This window comes from Leuresthes tenuis, unplaced genomic scaffold, assembly GCF_036924035.1.
Source record: "Leuresthes tenuis unplaced genomic scaffold, fLeuTen1.0.hap1 SCAF_8, whole genome shotgun sequence".
NCBI classification, from domain to species: Eukaryota; Metazoa; Chordata; class Actinopteri; order Atheriniformes; family Atherinopsidae; genus Leuresthes; species Leuresthes tenuis.
The window spans coordinates 26401724-26413665 of record NW_027325362.1 but is presented as its reverse complement, the minus strand read 5'-3'; positions in this window follow the sequence as shown (position 1 = coordinate 26413665).

The following is an 11942-nucleotide window of genomic DNA, read 5'->3' as shown; positions in this document are numbered from 1 at the left end:
GAAGCTTTTCTTAGCAGCTTTTTACAAACCATGGTTGGACTTTCACACCTTCTTGTAGCCGAACAACTCCGCTCCCGCTATTGATCGTGTACAGTCGGGTATTTTAACCTTTTCTTACCCGCTTTTTACCAACTATGGTCGGACATTCACACCGTCTTACAGCGGAACATCTCCGCTCCCGCTTTTGATGGTGTATTGTCAGGCATTTGAACCTTTTCTTACCCGCTTTTTACCAACTATGGTCGGACATTCACACCGTCTTACAGCGGAACATCTCCGCTCCCGCTTTTGATGGTGTATTGTCAGGCATTTGAACCTTTTCTTACCCGCTTTTTACAAACTATGGTCGGACATTCAAACCTTCTTGTAGCCAAAAACCTCCGCTCCCTCTTTTGATCATACATTGTCGGGCATTCGCACCTTTTCTTACCCGTTTTTTACAAACCATGGTGGGACTTTCAAACCTTCTTGTAGCCCAACACATCCACTCCTGCTTTTGATGATGTATGTTTGGGCATTCGCACCTTTTCATACCCATTTTTCAGTAATTATGGGTGGACATTCACACCTTCTTGCAGCTGAACACCTCCTCTCCCGCTTATGTTGGTGTATAGTCGGGCTTTCAAGCCTTTTCTTACCCGGTTTTTACAAAATATAGTTGGACATTCAGACCTTCTTACAGCCGAAAACCTCCACTCCCTCTTTTGATCATACATTGTCGGGCATTAGTACCTTTTCTTACCCGCTTTTTACAAACCATAGTCGGACTTTCACATCTTTTAGTAGCCGAACAACTCCGCTCCCGCTTTTGATTGTGTACAGTCGGGTATTTTAACCTTTTCTTACCCGCTTTTTACCAACTATGGTCGGACATTCACACCTTCTTACAGCGGAACACCTCCGCTCCCTCTTTTGATGGTGTATGTTCGGGCAGTCAAACCTTTTCTTACCTGCTTTTTACAAACTATGGTCAGACATTCAACCCTTCTTGGAGCCGAACACATCCACTCCTGCTTTTGATGATGTATGTTTGGGCATTCGCACCTTTTCATACCCATTTTTCAGTAATTATGGGTGGACATTCACACCTTCTTGCAGCTGAACACCTCCTCTCCCGCTTATGTTGGTGTATAGTCGGGCTTTCAAGCCTTTTCTTACCCGGTTTTTACAAAATATAGTTGGACATTCAGACCTTCTTACAGCCGAAAACCTCCACTCCCTCTTTTGATCATACATTGTCGGGCATTAGTACCTTTTCTTACCCGCTTTTTACAAACCATAGTCGGACTTTCACATCTTTTAGTAGCCGAACAACTCCGCTCCCGCTTTTGATTGTGTACAGTCGGGTATTTTAACCTTTTCTTACCCGCTTTTTACCAACTATGGTCGGACATTCACACCTTCTTACAGCGGAACACCTCCGCTCCCTCTTTTGATGGTGTATGTTCGGGCAGTCAAACCTTTTCTTACCTGCTTTTTACAAACTATGGTCAGACATTCAACCCTTCTTGGAGCCGAACACATCCACTCCTGCTTTTGATCATGTATAGTTGGGCATTCGCACCTTTTCTTACCCATTTTTCAGTAATTATGGGTGTACATTCACACCTTCTTGCAGCCGAACACCTCCGCTCCCTCTTTTGATCATACATTTTCGGGCATTCGCACCTTTTCTTACCCGCTTTTTACAAACCATGGTCGGACTTTCACACCTTTTAGTAGCCGAACAACTCCGCACCCGCTACTGATTGTGTACAGTCGGGTATTTTAACCTTTTCTTACCCGTTTTTTACCAACTATGGTCGGATATTAACACCTTCTTACAGCGGAACACCTCCGCTCCCTCCTTTGATGGTGTATGTTCGGGCATTCGAACCTTTTCTTACCCGCTTTTTACAAACTATGGTCAGACGTTCAAACCTTCTTGTAGCCGAACATATCCACAACTGCTTTTGATGATGTATGGTTGGGCATTCGAACCTACTTGTTGCCCCCTTTTCATTAATTATGGGTGGACATTCACACCTTGTCTCAGCCAAACACCTCCGCTCCCTGTTTTGATCATGTATGGTTTGACATTCGCACCTTTGCTTACCTTCTTTTTATACTGATTGCTCAAGATTAAGTTGTTCTTTCTCAAACTACAAAATTTTTTTAATTGTTGAAACTTGATTTGAAGTGGATAAATAAGGAAGACAAACAGTTTTAAGTCAGGCTGATAGCAATTAATTTTATAGCAAAATCTGTATTTCGTCATTTGTCGAGAGATGCTTATTGCTGAAGAAGTTCTTTCTCATTCTAAAAAGTACAACTTTGTTTATCATTGAAACTTGATTAGACATGAATAAATATGAAGGACAAAGCAGTCTTAACTTGGTTTGAGTTAAGGAATTCGTTTTATAGGAGAATCCGAATTCGTGCATAACTCGTAAAATAGAGCTTATTTTCGGATTCCTGAAGAATGAGTCTGGTTCTTTCTCATAATACAAAGTTTGTTGTTAATTGTTGAAACTTCATCAGACCGTTAGATATAGTCGGACTCACCTCGACGCACGGCTTGGGATCTGGAACCAGTACTCTTGAGAGGGGTTGGACTCTCTTCCACTCTGGAGTTGCCCGTGGTGAGAGGCGCAGAGCAGGTGTGGGCATACTTATTGCCCCCCGGCTGTGTGCCAGTACATTGGGGTTTACCCCAGTGAACGAGAGGGTAGCCTCCCTCCGCCTTTGGGGGACTCCTTTTTGGAGTCTCTGGGGGAGGCACTGGAGAATGCTCCTACCGGAGACTCCCTCATTCTGCTGGGGGACTTCAATGCTCACGTGGGCAATGACAGTGAGACCTGGAGGGGTGTGATTGGGAGGAACGGCCCCCCCGATCTGAATCAGAGTGGTGTTATGTTGTTGGACTTCTGTGCCAGTCATAGACTGTCCATAACGAACACCATGTTCAGGCATAAGGGTGTCCATATGTGCACTTGGCACCAGGACACCCTTGGCCGCAGTTCGATGATCGACTTTGTGGTTGTATCATCGGACTTGCGGCCGTATGTCCTGGACACTCGGGTGAAGAGAGGGGCGGAGCTGTCAACTGATCACCACCTGGTGGTGAGTTGGCTCCGCTGGTGGGGGAGGGATGCCGATCAGACCTGGCAGGCCCAAACGTATTGTGAGGGTCTGCTGGGCGCGTTTGTCAGAATCCCCCGTCAGAAGGAGCTTTAACTTCCACCTCCGGCAGAGCTTCAACCATATTTGAGGTGGGGGACATTGAGTCCGAATGGGCCATGTTCCGTGACTCCATTGCCGAGGCAGCTGGTCGGAGTTGTGGCCGTAAGGTGGTCGGTGCCTGTCGTGGCGGCAACCCTCGAACCTGCTGGTGGACACCAGTGGTGAGGGAAGCCGTCAAGCTGAAGAAGGAGTCCTATCGGGCCTTTTTGGCCAGTGGGACCCTGGAAGAAGCTGATAGGTACCGACGGGCCAGACGGGCCGCGGCTTCGGCGGTTGCTGAGGCAAAAACTCGGGCCTGGGAGGAGTTCGGTGAGACCATGGAGAACGATTTCCGGACGGCCTCGAAAAGATTCTGGTCCACCATCCGGCGTCTCAGGGAGGGGGGAGTGGCTCACAGTCAACACTGTTTACAGTGGGGACGGGGCTTTGCTGACCTCAACTAGGGATGTTTTGAGTTTCGGTGGGGGGAGTACTTCGAGGAACTCCTCAATCCTACCAACACGTGCTCGGAAGAGGCAGAGTCGGAGAGCTCGGAGAATGGGGCCTCCCATTTCTGGGGCTGAGGTTGCCGAGGTGGTAAAAAGCTCCTCGGTGGCAAGGCCCCGGGGGTGGATGAGGTCCGTCCTGAGTTTCTCAAGGCTCTGGATGTTGTAGGGCTGTCTTGGCTGACACGCCTCTGCAGTATCGCGTGGACATCGGGGACAGTGCCTCTGGACAGGCAGATTGGGGTGGTGGTCCCCCTCTTTAAAAAGGGGGACCGGAGGGTGTGTTCCAACTATAGGGGTATCACACTCCTCAGCCTCCCTGGTAAGGTCTATTCGGGGGTATTGGAGAGGAGGATCCGTCGGATAATCGAGCCTCGGATTCAGGAGATGCAGTGTGGCTTTCGTCCTGGCCGTGGAACAGTGGACCAGCTCTATACCCTCGGCAGGATCCTGGAGGGTGCATGGGAGTTCGCCCAACCAGTCTACATGTGTTTTGTGGACTTGGAGAAAGCGTTCGACCGTGTCCCTCGTGGAGTCCTGTGGGGGGTGCTCCGGGAATATGGAGTGCCGGACCCCTTGATAGGGGCCGTTCGGTCTCTGTATGACCGGTGCCAGAGTTTGGTCCGCATTGCCGGCAGTAAGTCGGATACGTTTCCGGTGAGAGTTGGACTCCGTCAGGGCTGCCCTTTGTCACCGATTCTGTTCCTAACTTTTATGGACAGAATTTCTAGGCGGAGCCAGGGCGTTGAGGGTGTCCCATTTGGCGACCTCAGAATCGGGTCTCTGCTTTTTGCAGATGATGTGGTTCTGTTAGCGTCGTCAGGCCGTGACCTTCAGCTCTCACTGGAGTGATTCGCAGCCGAGTGTGAAGCGGCTGGGATGAGAATCAGCACCTCCAAATCCGAGACTATGGTTCTCAGCCGGAAAAGGGTGGAATGCTCTCTCCGGGTCGGGAATGAGATCCTTCCCCAAGAGGAGGAGTTCAAGTATCTCGGGGTCTTGTTCACGAGTGACGGACGAATGGAGCGGGAGATTGACGGGCGAATCGGTGCGGCGCCTGCAGTGTTGCAGGCTCTGCACCGACCCGTCGTTGTGAAGAGGGAGCTGAGCCAGAAGGCGAAGCTCTCTACTTACTGGTCAATCTACGTTCCAATCCTCACCTATGGTCACGAGTTGTGGGTAGTGACCGAAAGAACAAGATCGCGAATACAAGCGGCCGAAATGGGTTTCCTCCGCAGGGTGTCTGGGCTCTCCCTTAGAGATAGGGTGAGAAGCTCAGTCATCCGGGAGGGGCTCGGAGTAGAACCGCTGCTCCTCCGCATTGAGAGGAGTCAGATGAGGTGGCTCGGGCATCTGGTTAGGATGCCCCCTGGGCGCCTCCCTGGGGAGGTGTTCCGGGCACGTCGCACTGGGAGGAGACCCCGGGGGAGACCCAGGACACGTTGGAGAGACTAAGTCTCTCGGCTGGCCTGGGAACGCCTCGGGGTCCCCCCGGAAGAGCTGGAGGAAGTGTCCGGGGACAGAGACGTCTGGGTTTCTCTGCTCAAGCTGCTGCCCCCGCGACCCGACCCCCGGATAAGCGGCAGATGATGGATGGATGGATGGATATATCCTCCACCAACCAGACTTACAACCCCCGTCTAGGGTAGCAGAATTTCTAAGCATCTGTACCCCAAAACTACTATCAAAAATATATAAATTATTGTCTAAGATAGATGACACAATGTCTCTTCCATCCTCAAAATGGGAGGCAGATTTATCCATCAGTTCTGGTCATAGCTTCTAACCACAAATATGTTTGAACACCTTCATAAAGACTCGAAATCCTAATTTACAGCTCATACAATACAAAATCCTTCATAGAACACACTATACAGGACAAAGGATGTTCAGGATGGGTCTAACACACTCAAACATCTGCTCACATTGCACAGATAACACACCTGATGATTATGCACACGCTTTGTGGTTTTCTGCGCCTGTCCAGAAGTTCTGGCTTGAAGTCTGTGAGGACCTATCAACATGGCTAAAGTGTAGCATCCCTGCATGCCCCACACTGTGCATACTGGGTGACTTAGACAACATCAACATGGAAATTAACTCAGCACACATGGTTGTCACAGTGTTATGTATCGCAAAGAAAACTATTCTCATGAACTGGAAAGCGAAGAACAATCTGTGTATTAACCAGTTTAGAAATTTTCTTTTAGATTATATTAGCATGGAAACAATGTCTGCCTCCTCAAAACATCAATTGGCTGAATTTCATTCTCTCTGGTCCCCTCTGATTAGTTTTATCACATAGTGGTGGTGGTGGGTTGCTGGGTGATGGTGGGTCTCAGGCCCGGGCTGCTGCGACTGGTGTGACCGGGTGGTTTGTTTGTTTGTTTTTTGATGTTGTTTGTTTGTTTTTTGTAGAGGTCCTCCTGGGTGGGGTTGGGTTGAGTGGGGTGGGGCGGGATGGGTACCTTCTGGGGGTACAGTAGCTCCCGGAATATGGTCGCTGCAGGCCCCGAGCCTGGTGGACATCAGGCCCTCCTGCCCATTGTTGGCTCCCAGTCCTTGGCTGCCCTCTCTGGGGGAGAGTAGCTCCCCCGGTATATATCCCCATACCCCTCTCCCTTCTGGCTCCTGTACACAGCACACACTCACACATGAAGGGTTTTGGGGGCGTGTGTGTTCGGTGGGGTGTAGTGGATGGGGCCACGTAGGTGGTCCCCTTTGGTTGCACTCTGCAGTTCCCTGCCCCTGTTTTAATTACACCTTAGACATTACTACTTATCAAACACACTCACACACACACATTAGGTCTTGGGGGGTGGTTACACTGAGTGGCATCTGGTGGGCGGGGCTCTTTGGCAATGTAGGCTGCCAAGAGTGCCACGCTCCCAGTTCTACAAGTTTGGCTGCCCCTCAATTTTAATTGCTCACTATTAGAAAATATTGTAGAGCCAGAAGGGTGAGGGGAGGGGTCTTCTTCGCACACCCCTGCTTCCTGGTGTCTGCTCGGGGCAGGAGGGGCCAGGAGGATTAATTAATTGTTCTGCTGGTTCGGGGTCTGTGGTGGCTGGGGGGTTGCTGGCCTCCTGGTGTGCCCGCTGCACTACACCCCAGCAGAGTCGAGGGAGGTAGGATGTGTGGATGCGTGGATGTATGGGACGTGAAAGTGTGTGTGGTAATGATTGGGCCTGGATCTGGGACTTGCTGTCGCCTGGCCTGCCTGTGTTTCTCCCGATGGGGCATCAGCGTTGCCTCTCCCCACTGCTCGCGACTTCACCCACCTGTGGGCACGTCTTGACTCCCAGGGCACTTGGCCAGGGGCGCTGGGGCAGGCGCTGACCCACTTTGTGGCTGTCTGGGGCGCTTGGCCCTCCTGGGTATTGGGTGGGGCCTCTGCCGGGGGGTTTGGGGGCGCTCGGGCTCCTGGGGCCCAGGTCCAGTGCACGGCCCATGTCTGGGCGGCTGGGGCCTGGCGGGGTCGGTGGGCTGTTACCCCTGGTTCCCGGAGTGCCTCTGCCCTATGCTTATGGGGGCTCTTTCCGGGGGCTTCCTCTGCAGTCTTCTGGGTGGATGCGTGGTTGCCCCTGCAGTGGGCTGCCTGGGTTCTGTGCTCTGTGGGGGCTGCTGGTGGCCTGGGTCTTGTGGCCCTCTCTGCCTGCTTCTGATTGCTTGGGGGGGGGGTTGTGGATTGTGGCCCTGTACGCTTATACACTCATAACTAAGCACGGTTATCATGTAGGTCCTGTGCCATGGGTGTTGCATGTTCTCACACACACACACACACATTCATTAGTCCAGTAGCATGGTCACTAAGCAGTTGATGTATTATCATGTCGTCTCAGGTCATCTATATCCACAGCTGTGTTGTATGCGATTGCCGCTTCTTGTGCTTGTTTTTGTTTGTTTGTCTGTTTGTTTTTTCTCTGCTTGTCTGCTTTCAGGTGCTCCTGGTGGCGCTAAGGCTGGATTCCCCTCATAGGCCATGGATTGTTGTCTGTTTTGTTTTTTACAGGTGTAGCAGCTGGTTGTCTGGTTTTTGTTTCTATTTTTGTTCTGTTTCCTCTTCTTTCCTCTTCTTCTTTCCTTGTCCCCCGGTCCGGTTCAGTTCAGTTCATGTCATATATTGTAAACAGAAATAAATAAATGGGCATCAAGGGGAGCTTTACATTTATAAAACTTCCCTTGGCAAAACCAATCTGTTTGGCATCAAAGGTATTCAGACTACAATTCTTCTGACATAATGCTGAACAGGACAAGGGGAAAAAAAAGTAAAGAAGACAGTTCTGCCGAAAGCCAGGGATAGACCTGTTCTAAGTTCTATACTTTTTAAAAGGGGCGTGTTTATCAACTATGGAATTAGAAGATTTACAAAAATGGTCAAGTGCTAGATCTTCATCTGGGATTTTAACAGTGTCATATAACTATTCAACAGATCAGTTAAAAAAAAGCCTGCTCATGGAGATGTTTCAGGATCTGGATACCAAGCGTGGACCTAATGTTTTCATTTTTGCAATTCTGATACAGGCTATTGAGCAGTGATAACTAACACCAAGTTCAGATACTGCGGATTTTCTACCTTTGATATGTTAAGATTGAGCCAATCAGGGACAACCTTGAAGGATCTCTTTGGTTTTGTAGGATCAGTAATTACCTGAGAAAGGTTGATATTGGTACACACCTTTTTTAAATGATCAGAGGCAGAGTTCAACTTGTTTAAATTAAAATTGCCACACAGAGATTGGGTTTAGGCCACATGCACACAGAATGACATCAACAAATATAAGAAATATTAAACATTTACACATAGATTTTTGAATACATGTAGAGGAATGATACTTTGAAATGTGCTCATTGCAGAGTTATGATCAGTTGAGTAATGAAGGTTGACCTATTCTAGGAAAGAGGTTCTATTCCCAGCATCATGATGGACACTCCTGATATAGAAGGTTTCGCTAACGCATTGGAATTGTTTTACTATTTTCATATGCATGTGCAATGAAGAATTGCTTGCTGCTGATAAATGCAAAGAAGAACAGCTTACACATAGATGCTCACATATAGGCTGCTGAATGCAATGAAGACCTGCTTATCAAGTAAAGTTCAATGTCAATGTGTAATATTCAATTAGGATTTGCAAAACAGTGAAGTTAAACAATGAATGGGTCCATAGTCGGTATGAGAAGACTACAGGAATATTTACCTGGGTGTACGTTCAAACAGAGATGAGAAAATTGCGATAAATAATTGTTTGTTTGTTTGTTAGTATGTATAGGAATGTTATGTGTATAAACTGTGTTGAGTTATAGTTACTCAGTAGTGTCTCAGTGAAACAACCGACGGGGGAAGCCTTGCGGTGACAACAAAAGCAGTGTTTTACTGATCAGTCAAGTTGCTCCAGTGTACTCCATACAAACTGGTTGGCTATTGAAGGGATAGAAAATGGGGAATACTTGTTTTAAAGCAAACAAGGAATTAGATGGGAAAAATACATGTTTTAACGGGACCCAGACAATATTAAATACTCAGACAGATGGGAGAAGAAGTGTAGTTTTGTAGGAAATCACAAAATTATTACATAGAATTAGTGAAATCAATTGAAGAATGCCTTTCTGAAGAGCTGTTTACCACAGATGAGCAGCTTTGCGACCAAGCACATTGTAGATCGCTTTACTGCCAAAATGATCTAATTTAATGGATTGGTTTAGACATGCATAACAGCATTTTAAGAACAAAGAGAGAAACAAAAAGGGACAACGCTTCATGGTGGAAGGGGATGTATAAATAACTGTGTATATGATGAAGGGGGTGGCAACACCCATTCCGAAATCCCGCCATTCCGACATCCCGCTATTCCGACATCCCACCATTCCGACATACCACCATTCCGACATGCAAACGTCCCACCATTCCGACATCCCACCATTGCGACATCCCGCTATTCTGACGTTCAAATGTCCCACCATTCCGACAAGGCTTTCCGTATAAGGAAATGTGTGTTACTCAACAGGTGAGTCCCTTCTTTCTGTTCATGCAATTTATATGTTTAACACATGTTTATAGACAAGCGTTATTAAAAACACAAAGTCTCGGCAACTGGAGGAGGAGAAGCAGTCCGCGGTGGTTTTCAATCACACACTCCAATGCCACTTGTTTCAACTTCCGAAAATTTAATCCAGGAAAAAAAGGCTTACAAACATGGACCAAAACGGCTCCATAACACGCACAAGAATCCAAAAGAAACGAAAGTTAACTAAAAGAAAGCAAATAAACAGTATGAAGTGGTCAAAATTGGTTTTACGCATGCCTATGTGTGTCTGGCACATGCGTCTTCGGGCTCTCCCACGTTGGTTTGTGGATGAAAGCTATATGTTCAGCTGTAATGTCATGTAAAAACAATCTCTACATGACATTTACTCCCAGGTGTGACCAGTTAGGTCCTTAAGATATCAACAGGCTGTATAAAGCTACAACCGTTGCGGCTGTGTGTTTGTGCCAAATGCGCAAAGCCCATCCGCGCTTCCCAAAATTGGAGTGAGTACTCATAAATCACGTGAATAACATGAATAAACGTTTTTACTGAATTTTGTTGTGTTTTATACGTTCTATGCTGTCATTTCTCTCTTCTCCTATTGGCAAGGCAAGGCAGAGTGCTCGCAACTGTGTCCTGTGCAGTAGCCGTGATATCTGTAATTGCAATTATTACTTTTGCATATGATGACAGCGTGCAAAAGACGCATGGGCTCTGTGGAGAGCTCCGCTCCAGCTGGCTGCTGTGACAGCTCACTGACACTGTATTTCTGCTTAATCAGTTTCAGTCTCGCCAGAGTTACATTAATATCTGTATTTTTATATTTGAAATTCAGGGGATTTTGATCATAGATTATTAAAGTTTGTTTGCGAGGCTGTGGCCTCTGCATGTGCAAAGCTTGTGCGCCAAACTTTAGGGCGTATTTGCGCCGGCATATCATTAGTGCAAAATGTTTTGGGTAAAAAATAGGCTATTAAAAGGAACTGTCGGAATGTTAAAAAAAAAAAAAAACATACCGCCATTCCGACCATAGGAGGAAAAAAGTGTCGGAATGGTGGGACGTTTGATAAAAAATTAAGTGTCGCCATTCCGACAATTGGAGACCCATGTCGGAATGGCGAGATGTCGGAATGGCAGCATGTAACCATGATGAAGGAGAGACCATTTGAGCAGCACAGCCATTTTGCAGCACAGGGACAGCAGTCCAAGTTACAGGATCTCCCACGTGGTATCACCTGTCACATTGTGTCAAGGCATCAAAAGAAGAAAAAATCACCAAACTCAAGGACAAAAAGACAAAGACTCCGGTGAACGAAGACAGAGGACTGACAAACCAGAAATACAAAAGGATTCTCGATATCAAGATCCAGAAGAAGAGGCTAACAATGCCACGAACACTTACGATGCTGGGAATGATGCCAGCAATGAACAGAGAAGAAGATTCAGTGTCATCAATCTGCATTACGTGCCTCTAATGAGGGGGTGAATATAGAATCCTCAACGATTACAACGTCTCTGGGAACTGTGACAACAACAAGGTTTAAACCATTTTGATATATATTGTAACCTATTGTCTAAGGAATAGTGCTGAAAATGAGGTAAATCTAATCCACCACTGTCCTTGGTCTTCTGTAGGGTTATTAAACTAATACGTGGTGGTTTGTTTTTCCACAGAAATTTGGAGATGCATGAATCTAGTGACTTAAACCAAGTAGCAGATGGTTTTATGGGGATCATTGAGAACAAATAGTTAACTTTTGGTAGTATCATCATTTTAATGGATGTAACTCTCCCCATAAGTGATATAGGTAAGGACTTCCAACGAGAGATCGTTCTCTACTGTCTTTAATAATTGCACATAATTTAGCTTTGTTAGCTCTGAGAGCCTGGAGGAAATGTTTATGCCTAAATATCTAATATTTCCTGACTGTAAAGTGATCGCAGGTATATTATGGACCCTACAGTTAATGGGCAGAACTGTGGTCTTAGACCAGTTGATAGAGTAGTCAGAAAGTGCTGAGAATTTATTTATGAGTGTGATCGTGTGACTGAGAGACGTCTGTGAGTTCTGAAGGAAAAGTAATACATCATCAGCATAAAGACTTATTTTATGCTCAATATTTTGGGATTAATTACTCACAAACGGGTAAGAAAAGGTAGTATTGCCAGACCATACATGATCAAAACAGGGAGCGGAGGTGGTTCAG